This window comes from Peromyscus californicus, unplaced genomic scaffold, assembly GCF_007827085.1.
Source record: "Peromyscus californicus insignis strain IS unplaced genomic scaffold, ASM782708v3 Scaffold_7__1_contigs__length_154581171, whole genome shotgun sequence".
NCBI lineage: Eukaryota > Metazoa > Chordata > Mammalia > Rodentia > Cricetidae > Peromyscus > Peromyscus californicus.
This window is the reverse complement of record NW_026294595.1, coordinates 56,400,615-56,413,162: the sequence shown is the minus strand read 5'-3', so window position 1 is coordinate 56,413,162 and position 12,548 is coordinate 56,400,615.

Below are 12,548 nucleotides of genomic sequence, written 5' to 3'. Positions count from 1 at the left end.
CTCTTGTGCTATTTTCCTTTTTACTAGCTGTAATTGAAACCAGAATTTATGACTTGGAATCTTTAAAAAGTCCAAACGCACTGGCCAAGTGCATCAAGCCTGTAGCCTGGCTACACTGTCATGGAGACACAAATCTATAAGGCTGGGGCTCTGCATTTCACTCTACTCTTCCCCAAGGGATGGTTCTCACTACATTATTTAGTATGTACTCAAACACGCCCAGCACACCCAATGCCAAATGATAAATATAGGAGAGTGTTCGTGGCCCATTGATTAGAAATGTGATCTGTGATCACTTTATATCATTTTTTATCATAGCATGTGCATAAAAACAAGTAAATCACAATATTCGCCTCTGGATTTATCTTGCCAGCTTCCATAGTATTGATTAACAGGAAAAGAAAAGGTAAATTTTTTGCTTCTGTATACATGTGGGTTTGGGGTGTCATACTTCTGAAATAGGAGGGCCTTCTGTAGAGAAAGGTATCTAGAAAGTTTTGACTCATTCAAATCATGCCTGTTCCTTTGGCTGTTAGGGGGAAAAAAGCAAGCAATGTTAGGTGATGTAATTCTCAGTTCAGTTTGGAGAGATTTTATTCCCATGCTTAATGGCCAATTAAAGAGTTATTCCAACAGCTATAGTTGGCTGCCTTTAACTTCAAAATGCTCTTGCTTTTAGTTAACAACAAAATGAATGGGAAAATGTTTCCCACTGAAGATCTTTTTTAAAGAAAGGTCTCTGCAATGCACGGCTTGCTTGGGTATTGTTTAATCAAAACCCTGGAACAGAGACTCGAGTCAGAATATAGCTGAGCTGAGGAATGTGGTCAGAGATGGTAGGAACTGAAGAAGTTATATTTCTCAAAATAAATTCTCTGTGTAGCATCTAATTTTGCACATAATTTTTAAACGACTGCTCTGCTCAGGGCACAAAGAAAGCTGCTGCAAGGAATGTCCAGCTGCAGTTCAGTTCCCACATCTGCACCTTCTCACAGGGCTGGCACTCATGAATGGTACAAGGGAGGAGGTGGCTGCGATAGGTGCAGTTAACGGCTGAGCAGCTCATCAGTTCATCCACTGACCAAGGAAAACAATAAAAGCTTTGTAGACTAGATTCATGTAAGCCAGACCTAAGAAAGGAAGTTTTTGTCAGGTTGAGGGAGGAGTATATTCTAGGTAATATAAATTAAGAACAAGTCACACAGCATGGGGAAAATATGGGAACAGTACTTGGCTTGATTGACTTGGAGACAGAGGAAAGAGGAGACAAGAGGGACATACCACTAAAGTCCATGTAGGGTTATATTAGAGAGAGGCTGAAAGCTTCATGGCCTTTTTAATTTTTAACTGTTTCTGTTGGCCCAGAAGTCTCCACTAGGAAATCCCAGTGAGGCCAGGACAAACTGACTTGGTCTGGGTTGACCATTCTTAACTCTTACTTCACATGGGGATACCAGAAAGTTCTTTATCCTTCATTATTTGTAGCTATTGAGATACAGTGGTCTAAAAGGAGCCTTGGAAGAGCCACTAAACCAGTTCCTCCAGAAGCCAGCTCCTCAGCTTTTGGAATACATTAGCAGTGATCCATGTCCCTGTAATTGAGACTACCAGAGTTGACCTCATGCCTTAAGTACAGCATGGGCTCTAAGGACAAGTTGTAAGGATTGAATACTGACCCTACCACATACCATATAGATAGTTTCTATAGCCACAGTCCCTTTGGCACCTTGATTTAATTATAAAACACAGTTACAAGGGTCTCTTCTTCATAGATTTGCTCTGGAAGTTGAATGAGGCAGCATTGGTGAAGTATGTACTTAAACTTCACTGGGAAATTAGTGAGTACTCATGTTCAATATTAATTGTTACTATTTTCAGCCAAATATAAACACTGCATTCAGCCTGATATGTTACAGAAGAAGCAAGCAACATAAGACATTGATGTATTTCTTTAGGGCACTCGCAGAATTCCTATTTGTTTCTCCCTGTCTCTGTCTTTGGGGTCTGTTCTTCATTGCTACAGAAGTAAACAGAAGTGCTAACAGTCAGTGACTTTCCAAGATTCTCACAGAAATCCACAGGCAAAGCATCTATGATATGAGTCTGAGTCTTCCAGCCAGGAGGTCATAAATCACTTTCAAAATACAAAATGTAGTTCAGCCAGTTACTTGCTAGCCCTTATCTTTCAGAAGCTACCCTCACATCACAGAAGCTTTCGCTGCTCTATTTAACATGGCTGAGCCATGCTCCTTATGCAGATGCTCTAGTTTGTGATGTCTAGAGATGCAGCACATGGTGATGTTGACAAGACATAGGAATGGAGGAGGATTAAGGCCATTTAGCAGCTGAAAACTCATGTCCCACTATTTTTAGATGACCTTTAAACTCACTGCTTTTAATAGTATTTGAAAGTTCCATCTCCCCACCCACCCAGACTACAGTTACAGAGGAGGAAAAAATTCAACATTTTATCTGTTTATCTTCCAAATTTCCCAGGAGACAGCCCTTGAGACCTTAAAATACTGTACTCCATATTAGGTAACACATGGCAGGCTGTCTGTATAGGCCACTTCCTTTTAATGAGCAAATGTCCTCCAACCCTCCCTTTCCTCAGCTCCAGGAAGAAGAAAAGAACATTTCTCAGGCCCCCTGACTCTCTAGATTGTAGATAGGCGTGGCCCTTGGGAAACGATGAAAGATTAGAGGAAAGGCTGAGGAACAAGGTCAAGGTATTTCCCCTTTTAGCTCCCTGCCTCCCAAGACATCTTTAGTACTGCCAGCTCTTCCAATTTGCAGATGGTGGTCTTTCACTCTATGGTTCCCACTACCAAACTCTGGCCACTTGCATCTCCCCTGACCCTCCAGCCCTAAGTATGTGAGGTTTCCTGCCAAAGGTAACCTCTGACTTATTTACCATCTGTTTGTTCCTTGGCCCACAAACTATGTAAATTGTCCAATGTGGAAGTTCCTTTGTTTGTAATGTTCATGTTGAGTATTTCCCACCTGGGTTTGATCCATCATTTAATACAAATGTGTTGGTTGGGGTTTTCCTTAATGACCTTACCCCAGGAGCGAATCAGATACCATTTCAAATCTTCACTGTTCCCATTTTACATATGCATCTATTTCAATGCTTGCCAGGGTCCCAATGGCTTGCCAGTGTCTTCAGAGTGGCAGTGACTTACTCTCCTCTTTCCTTTTCTAGTCTATAACTTCTCTAAGTGCTCATTGTCAGGGACTAGAAAGCTAATTCATTGTCTTAACTTTCAGTAAGAAGATTATTTGCTTAAAGTACAATCTTAGTTGTTTGCATTGTATACGTGTGTGTGTGTGTGTGTGTGTGTGTGTGTGTGTGTGTGTGTGTGTGTGTGTTCATGCTGTGTTGGTGTATAGGCATACAGAGACTATCAGACAACCCTGAATGTTGTTCTTCAGGCTCTATTCATCCTGTGTCTTTGGTTTTGTTGTTTGTTTGAGACAGACTCTCACTGGACTTGAGTCTGTTGTGTATGCTAGCTTGTCTCCCCATTTCTGGGATTGCAAGCATACCATGATGTCTGTTTTTCCTAAGTGGCTTTTTGGGGTCAAACCCAGGATCTCACAATAGCAAGGCAAGAACCTTCGGACTCCATCATAGTAAAAACTATGCTAACACAACACCTGAGACTAGAGAGTTTACAAGAGAAAAAAAAAGTTGGCTTGTAGTTAGTCCTAGAGTCTTGGAAAACCAGGATCAGGGGGTCAACATCATCAACAGCCTGATATCTGTGGAGGTCTTTATGGCTAAGACATCCTTTGGCAGAAAATAGAAAGCAAGAGCAAGAGAATAAGAGACCTAAACTCACCTTTTCATAACATTATCAATCCACATATAAGAATATATAATACCTAATGTACTAATCATTTCTTTGGGTTTCATCTGAATACTGATACAGTAGCAACTAAATTGCAGCATGAGCTTGGAGGGTATAAACTCAGATTATAGCATCCTCTATACCTGGAACTCTTCCAGATTAGCCTTTGTTTTTAGCAGCATTTATGCTGTCTTAATTATCTTTGCTCAAAATGCCACACAGTTCAAGTCCACCCTCATCACTGTGATGAGCAATTAGTTCCCACCAATAGTCAATGTTCACAATGGCTCCTGTAACCACTTCCTCTCCTCAACATCACTGCCGCATTCAGACCCTCCTCAATTACACCTGGATGCCTGTGTAAAGCTCACTTGAACCTGCTTGTCTGCCCCTAAGTGTCTGCAGTTCTCATTAGTATTATGTAAAGTTAACCAACCATAACATCTTTCTTATAGCTCTTGATCATAGCTTCCTTTTGCTGATATTGCTAATAGGACTGTTCACATTTAACTTGGCTTTGGTGGTCTCCATTGTCAAAACCCATTCCCAGCAACAATCTAGTGTGTAAAACCTCTTTTCTGGTCATTCTCATGAATACAAGTTAGATTCTGTGACTTACTTATTCAAAATTGACCCTCAAGGTACATATGATAATAAACAAACTATACACTTGATTTTTTTTTTCCATTCACCTACTCATCAAGTGACAAGTTCTACAGGCAGTTGTGTTGTCCTGTGTCTCTCGGAATGCTTGGTGTCTTGTCCTACCTGGTATTAGTCTCCTGGGTTCCTGAACGACTGAATCTGGCCTAGTAAAGAAGAAGGCATACATGTATGAAAATTGGCTTTGCGCTAACTTAATCTGTTGTGAATATACTAATGCCTTCTAATTTTCTTGTATATATCCTCTGAGTTCTCCCAGGAGGCTTTGGGGACAAGATAGCCCACAATACATCACATCCTTTGCAGAAACCCATTTTGGTCCACACAGAACCCATGAAGTGCTTCAGAAACAAATAGAACTTAGATGACATGAGGATCCTGGGGAGGCTGGGGTCTGGTTGAGCAAGTTCAGATGCCTTCAGATCAAATCACTGCTTCTGTGCTCAGAACCCTTGAAATGGCAGGCTCCAGGCTTACTGACATATGCAAGGACTTCCTGAGGGACAAGCTGGCTGGCCGATGAAATTTAGGAGGCCTCTATAAAATGATCAAGGAAGGAAATATGAACTTGCATAGTTTACTGTTGCCAATAAATACACTACTAATTTATCTGAGCTAATGAAAGCTTCAAAACAGTTCCTAAATCTTTTGCTGAACATCTGTGCTGAATGTGGGTGGTCATGATAGCAGCAAATAAACTCAGTTTTTTGTTATTTATTGGCATGAGTTAAAATGTATAATACAATTCGTTTACTAAAGACACGGTGCTGGAACTAGAGCACACTGCTTCTGATTTGAAGAAATATATTTTCTTCCATATGGAGTTTTCTACTAAAATTCAACATTCTAAAATTAGTTTACAAAATAATTTAGAGAGAAAAAAAATCGTATCAACCCATATAAAAAGTGAACACATAACTATTTGTAAGTAATGGTTGGAACAGCTGTTTCTTATTTTCTTTAGAGAAGCTATGTGTTGGCATTCATCTCCTCTTCCTTCCAGGTTGGGTTAGTCTCCTCCTTCTAAACTCTAAGCCAGAAGACATTGTAGGAGTATTGGAGGACTCAGTGTATCAAGCAGCTTGACCCTTTGCTTTGCTGATGAGCTCAAAACTGGAAGATTATAAGTCCCACAGCTCTGATAAGTGATTTTACCATATGCCTCCCAGTCATTAATCTCTGACCTATCTCCCTTAATTCTGTGCATTTGCAGCACTTGACAAGTAATGACAAAGGCAGCTATTGTATTAACCCAGAATGTACAAAGACACTACAGAAGACGGAAAAATCCGGGGCAGCCATTGTATCAAGCCAGAGTGAACAAAGACACTACACAAGACTGCAAAATCTGGGACCACCCCCCTCAAGTAACCAAAAACATGCAACTTCATTGTCAAGTAACATACATAGAGAGTTCTTAAGTGAAAAGATTATGCTCCCGGGATATATAATACATAATATAATATATAATATGCTCATACATACATGGTCACAGGAGAAAATAAATCCATGTAGTAATATGGAATTGCTTTTTTGAACTTAGGCCTGGACATGTAATAAATTGTGACAGAGAAATTTCCTGTCACTTAGAGGCTAAGTAAAGTTTGACATGATCAAGACATGAGAAGTAGGAGTGAAGAGAGAGTAAGGGGAAGCAGGAAGCCAACCTCTGGGGTTTTATTAGTTGTTGAAATGGTGAAAAAGACTCAGAGCATCATCGTTGTAATAACAGAACATTAGCAATCCTGAAATTAGTCTTATCTGTAAGACTAAAAATTTATACTACTGATCTAAATAATAGAAAAAAAATGTGGTTTTGGTTCCCAACTACTTAAGTCCTGTGTCTTTCGCCGGCTTTTTTCTCCCACAGATAAACTGTATCACTTGATTCTGATCTGTAATTGTGAAATGTAATTTGGCCTAAACAGAATGATAGGCAAGGGGCAGATAGAGACAATTATTTTCATGCCCTAATTCATGAATGTTAACAAGCCCTATAGACAACAATAATTAATTGCTTTTCTTCCAAGTCTCTTGACTTAATTTAACAAAGAAAATACTAATGGATTTTGAGAGAAACTAGAAATTATCTGTATATAGCTAATGAGGAGACTAAAAATATGCTGAAAAACCCATAAATGCATGAAGGGAAGCATCTTGAACAGAAACAAAGGCTTTGGAAAGCTAAATATACTGTTGAACCAGTAAAGCAATAAACAGTAATGTGAGTATAGGAGGAGTGAAGTACAGAAATAAAGATAATTAGCTAAATTTAATATTGAATAACTACAAATCAGTAAGAAAAAGATGATGGAGTAAAACGTCCAGAAAAGAGCTAGTAATAAATCTATTTCTATGTGCATGTTCACACATGCATATATAATTAGATTGCCATAAATGTTTCCAATGTAAAGTTCTTAAAAATGTACAAAATATTTAGGGAAAATAGAGGTGAATATAATTGTTCCTTTGTGATAGGGTGGACATTTTTAGTTTTAAAAATATGAAACTATAGAAACTGTTGAGTCACAGATTTGAAAACATAATAATGTCTCCACCCCAGCATCAATTTTTATCTTTACAAAAAGGGGAAATAGATATTTACAACATATGTGAAAGGAACCAGCTCTGTCTCATTTCCCAGCTCAATCTAAATGGTCTTATGTATTTATAAAACAACATTTGGCAATCATAAAAGATGCAGTTTGGCCATGCCTAATCTCAGGTTTGAAGTTGCCGTGAAATGCTCTTTTTTAAATGCCAGGAAGAATGCATTCATCTGCGATAGAGTGTCTCACACTGGAAACTTACTATACCCATCAGGACCAAGTTACAGCATAAGGGTGAAATCAGACCAGAGGAAAGAACAAAGATGGTGGCCACCTGGGGAGTTGGGATGTGGTAAAGTCAAGAATAAGAGAAGTCAGGAGATGGAAGTATCCTAGCCCCGTGATCTTGAATAAAACCTCAGATACTAGTGGAATTTGAAGAAGGCAGAGAGGTAGAGGGATGTACTTTAGTTGTAGAGCACTTGCCTAGTATGTGCAAGGCCCTGGGAGAGAGAGAGGAGGTGGCTAAAGGGCGGAGAGAGGCACAGATGGAAGGTCTGTGCCCCTCTCCCAACCTGGAAACCTGGAGAGATGAATTGAGTACAAATGAGCATCTCAAGTGCTTCCTAAAAGATGAAACTCTGAGGGAAAGAGCTCTCTTGACTTCTTGGAGACTGAATATGACCAAAGCTTGAGTAGAGCCAATACAGCCACAGCAAACTGAAGTGCAAGAGGATTCTGGCTGAGATGTAATCAGAGAAGGCAAGTCAGCATCCAGACTCTCATCAGGCCAGGAGAACAGCAGTGGGCATATCCTGCCAGGCAGGTTGTTATTGTAATATGTGGGGTCAAGTGTTGGGTGAGGCCACTGATGTATTTTCTTTTCCAGCAGCCAGAATAGCATTTCTGGCACTATGTAAGCTGACCAAAAGGAAAAGAGGGATTGATTTCTCTATGCCCTACATCCAAAGTGAATGCTGTCTTCAGCAATAGAGTCTTACCATTTAATTTTGGTAGGCAACTAAGAGCAGTGGCAACAGCCTACACTATTTTGGGTATTTCTATGGCCTCCCTCACCAAGAATTTGTAGGGAGCTATCTCATGACTGGCACTGACATTTTTATTCAACAACCCGTGTTATTTCTGGATATTATTGTCCACCCAGGGATGGAACTCTTGGTATTCTGTTAAAAGTACTTTTTAAACATATTTTTTTTAATTAGCTTAAAAACTAGAGGATTTTGGTAAGAGTTTTTCATATATCATTTTTAAAAATAGGATAAAAACATAACACAAAAGACAAATTTAAAACTTACATAATAAAATAATCTGTTTCACTAATAATCAGTAAAGGAATATATAGGAAATGAAAGCAACACACCCTTTCTTTTCATCATGTATATGTGTGCACACTGGTGCAGGTGGGTTCATGCTGCAGTGAAGACAAATGCGTTTTTGACATGGGTTCCCTTTTCCACTTTTACAGGGAGTGAACTCAGGTTTTCATAGCAAATACCTTTACTTGATGGGCCATCTCATCAGCCCAACAAACCCTTCTGTGCCTACCACACAATTCAGCATTCACTGTTATACACATGGTGCTGGAGATACTGTTCGGTAGTTAAGAGGATCTAGGTTCTGCTCTCAGCAACCATATGGAGGGAGGCTCATGAACATCTGTAACTCCTGTACCAGGAGATCCAACACCCTCTTCTGGCCTCTGTAGACACTGCACTCAAGTGGTACACAGACATTCCTGCAGGTAAAACACCCATATATATATATATATATATATATATATATATATATATAACTTTTTAAATGAAAACATTTCTTTTCTAATTTCTAATGCTATATGTTAGTGAGAATACATAGATACAGTTCTGAGGGAACTTAGTAACATATTTTTAAAATTTTCAATTACTTTGATAATGGTCCTTCCAAGAGAACAATCTAAGAGTTACATGATAACATATCAAAGAGACCTTCTATGAGGTAATTGGTCAAATTTGGCTTCATACAAGAAAGGTGATCAATATGAAGACATCTTGGATGTGTAAATACAGACAAGGAGAGGAGTTCCATGATACATTGTTACAGAAAGCCAGTTCTAAATTAATATGCAATTTAGAAAACAGAAAATTATAGCTGAACAGACTTAGTCAAAGCCAAACAATAGCAGTAGGCTAAAACACTTTTATATAATAGAAAAGTGGTATTCAAAATTTGTTAGTATTTTTAAAGAATACTGGTTGTTAATGATGATACTTGGGGTAAAACATAAAACTCCACACAAACAAACAACACCCATGCAGTAAGTACTTTGAGTAGGTAGAATTCCTCATACTTTGTCTATATTTTTTGACATCAAGTATTAAAGTTTCAACAACAACAAAGAACAACTTTATCTTAGGAGAAATCATATTGGCTTGTTCCATTTAGCACTGAGCAGTTCATTTTTGCCAGGGTACCTAATAAAAGGAGTCATTCTGTAGCTCTGGTCTTAAACAAACTGAACGCATTTTCCTTTGTTCTTTGTCAAGAGTCAAAATTGTGATAATCTTTCCTTTTTCAGCTCAGATGATAAATATCTTCATTCAATGAACACAGTAGAGAGAATTCACAGGATTTCCTCTAAGTGGAATACATTTGGAGATGAGATGTAAAACACTGCACTCAGGTCATTAAAGTTTTATCGTTTGGAGCTTGTATTCTAGGTTCAAATTGGTGACAAAATAAATAAATAAATAAATCAGATTTGTGAGATGGTGTTATTAAATGCTGGGCTGCAAAATGGCCCATTGCTTTTTGAAGACATTAAGCACTGGCAAAATACCAAGTTCCTCTGCAGACAAAACCATGAATGTAAGTAAGAGGCCTTTCATCATGATGCCATTTAGAGATGAGGCCCTTCTTCTCCATTCTCAAGGAACAGTGTCAGTGGGTTTATCATCAAATACAGAGAAAATTTCTGTCCTCTCTAAGTTTCTCATAGTACCTGGGGAAAGGAACCGCCTTCCTATACACAGATACCACTCTCTTTCAACTCCTTAATGGCCATCTCATACACATCAGGAAGTGCTGTGTCCTGTACTAGCAGCTGGTTAGCAGAGCCCATCAGGACTAGTGACACACTAAGAAATGTTGGGAAGGTACCAAAAGAAAATTAGGGCATTAAGACATCAGACAACCAAAGTATGTTAAGCACCCTTGAAGGTTCACATTTGCCATTTTACAGTACAAGAAACAGTTACATCAGCAAGTATTGGTAACTAAAGGCAATCAGTGCCAAGGCTGTAGTGCAGACCTTTTCCTCCTCCCAGGGAGTCATTCTAAAACAATCAAGTATTACTTCTGCATGTAAACACGGTTTCAACTTATTATGGATTGAGGAGTATTAAGAGTAACTCTTCATTCCCCGAGACTTCACTATTAAATTTCCAAGCATATTTTGTGCACATTGTATAGTGTATATTTGTATGTAGGGGTGCAGGGGTGCGTGACTATGTATTTACATGTGTGGAGAGGCTAGAGGTTGATGTCCATTGTCATTAATCACTCTTCACATTGTTTTTGGTGACAGGATCTTTCCCTGAGTTGGCTAGACTGGGAGGCCCAGAGCAAGCTCTAGAAATTTCCCTAACTTTGATTCCCCATAGGGAATGTGCTGCCTGCCATGCTAGATATCCTGGCTTGTACAGCAAGTGTTTTCCTGCCATTACATACTTTTAGTAACTGACTAATTTGATCATGTTAGTTTCTTCTCATGAAGTACGAACAATTTTAAGAGTATGCTTAGGTAAAGGACAACAATATACTCCAGAAAACTACAATCAGTAGGATGCACATGTGGCTGTGTGTTTGGGAGAAGGGTTATTAAAAATGAATCGATTCACACAAGTTGGTCAAATCCAGTTCTTGGTAAAGGTAAGCAGGCTGGAGACTACAGAGAGCTGTACTCTGAGGTCACAGGCAGCCTATCAGCAGCAGTCCTTCTTGCTTAGGGAGTTTAGTTTTAAGGACTTCCACTGAAGGAATAAGGCCTACCTATAAGAGGACAACCCACTCTAAATCCTGCCATTTAAATGTTAGCCTCTCCAAAAATACTTTCACAGAGGCATACAGATTAATGTTAGAACACATGTCTGCTCCAGCAAAGGTGTCATAAGATTAAAGAGCATGAGCAAGGACACCAACCAGATCATAATCTCATAATCTGTCTGACCGTAGCCAGGTTTGATCCTAAACCACAGGTTTCCATATCCTTAATGACTGGCAACGTCTGACCGGATGACTTGGTATGCTCGTCCATGTGAGTCCACTGACATCTCAAAGGATTACTCATTCTCTGTATAAAGAGTCGTACAAAGCTGTACACGTTGGTGTGTCTTGCCACAAATTCCACATAAAGCAGAGACCCGTGGATTTGCTACCTGAAGCAAGAATACTCAGGCTTCTCCACTCAAAGCAGCAGGGAGTGCTATGTAACCAGCAGGCCTTGGGGAAAGCATCCACCCAGTGGCATCATTAGGTGTTTCTTGACTCCTCAGACCTCCTGAAATGGGAACAAACCTTCATATGGAAACGGGTTGTGGAGAATGCCTGGTGCTTCGCTGTTTAGTGACCTGCCAGATGCCTGGAAATTTAAAAACGAAAACCTAGCACTATTCAAAGACCTGGATTTTGAAAAAAAAATTAAGAGGAAGGAGACAAGGCCATGGTAAAACTTTTCTTTGGAATATGGGGTTGCTTGCCTGTGTAGGGAGACACGGACATTCTGAAGCCCTACCTGAGGCTAGTATGTAACCTCACGTAGACAGCTATGGGTAATGTGCTGAGAGGGGTAATTTATTTCTTTCCTCCAGTAACATAAAGCCCAGGCTTCTGACCTCAAGATCCCAAACCTTATCGTACCAGGTCAAGTTACATTTCTCCAGAGCTTAACATACAAAACAAGTCTTACTCCCATAAACTACTTCCAGCCAGTGCCAATGAGATTTGGACTCCCACTCTCTTTAACACTTAAGCAACAAATTATACTAATCACTAAAATATGAACTTCACTAAACTAAATAACCTACTAAATGATAATGGATTTCAAGATGCTTCCAGACTCTGCAACTGCTAATTAAACACATCAGTATCTGGTGTCATGGCCTCTCCCTGGATCTGTGGGGCATGTCAGGCCATGGTGATGAATGAATGCCCTCTCCCAGCAGAAGAGCTTTTCATCATTCCCAGTCAATGCTGTGATTGTTTGAGTTTATCAGGACCATGGCAGTGTAAGTGTCCTGTGATCATTTGGAGCATAAGCAGTCTAATAAAAAGAAATATTCCTTCAGAATGACATTGCAAAATCACTGACTTCCTCGATGATCTCCATTCATTCATGGAAGGACACTTTAGGATATCTTTTAAAGCCCAAAGATGTAAAAATGAGAAATAAACTAAGACTCAGAGGAAAAAGAAAGCATAAATGAGT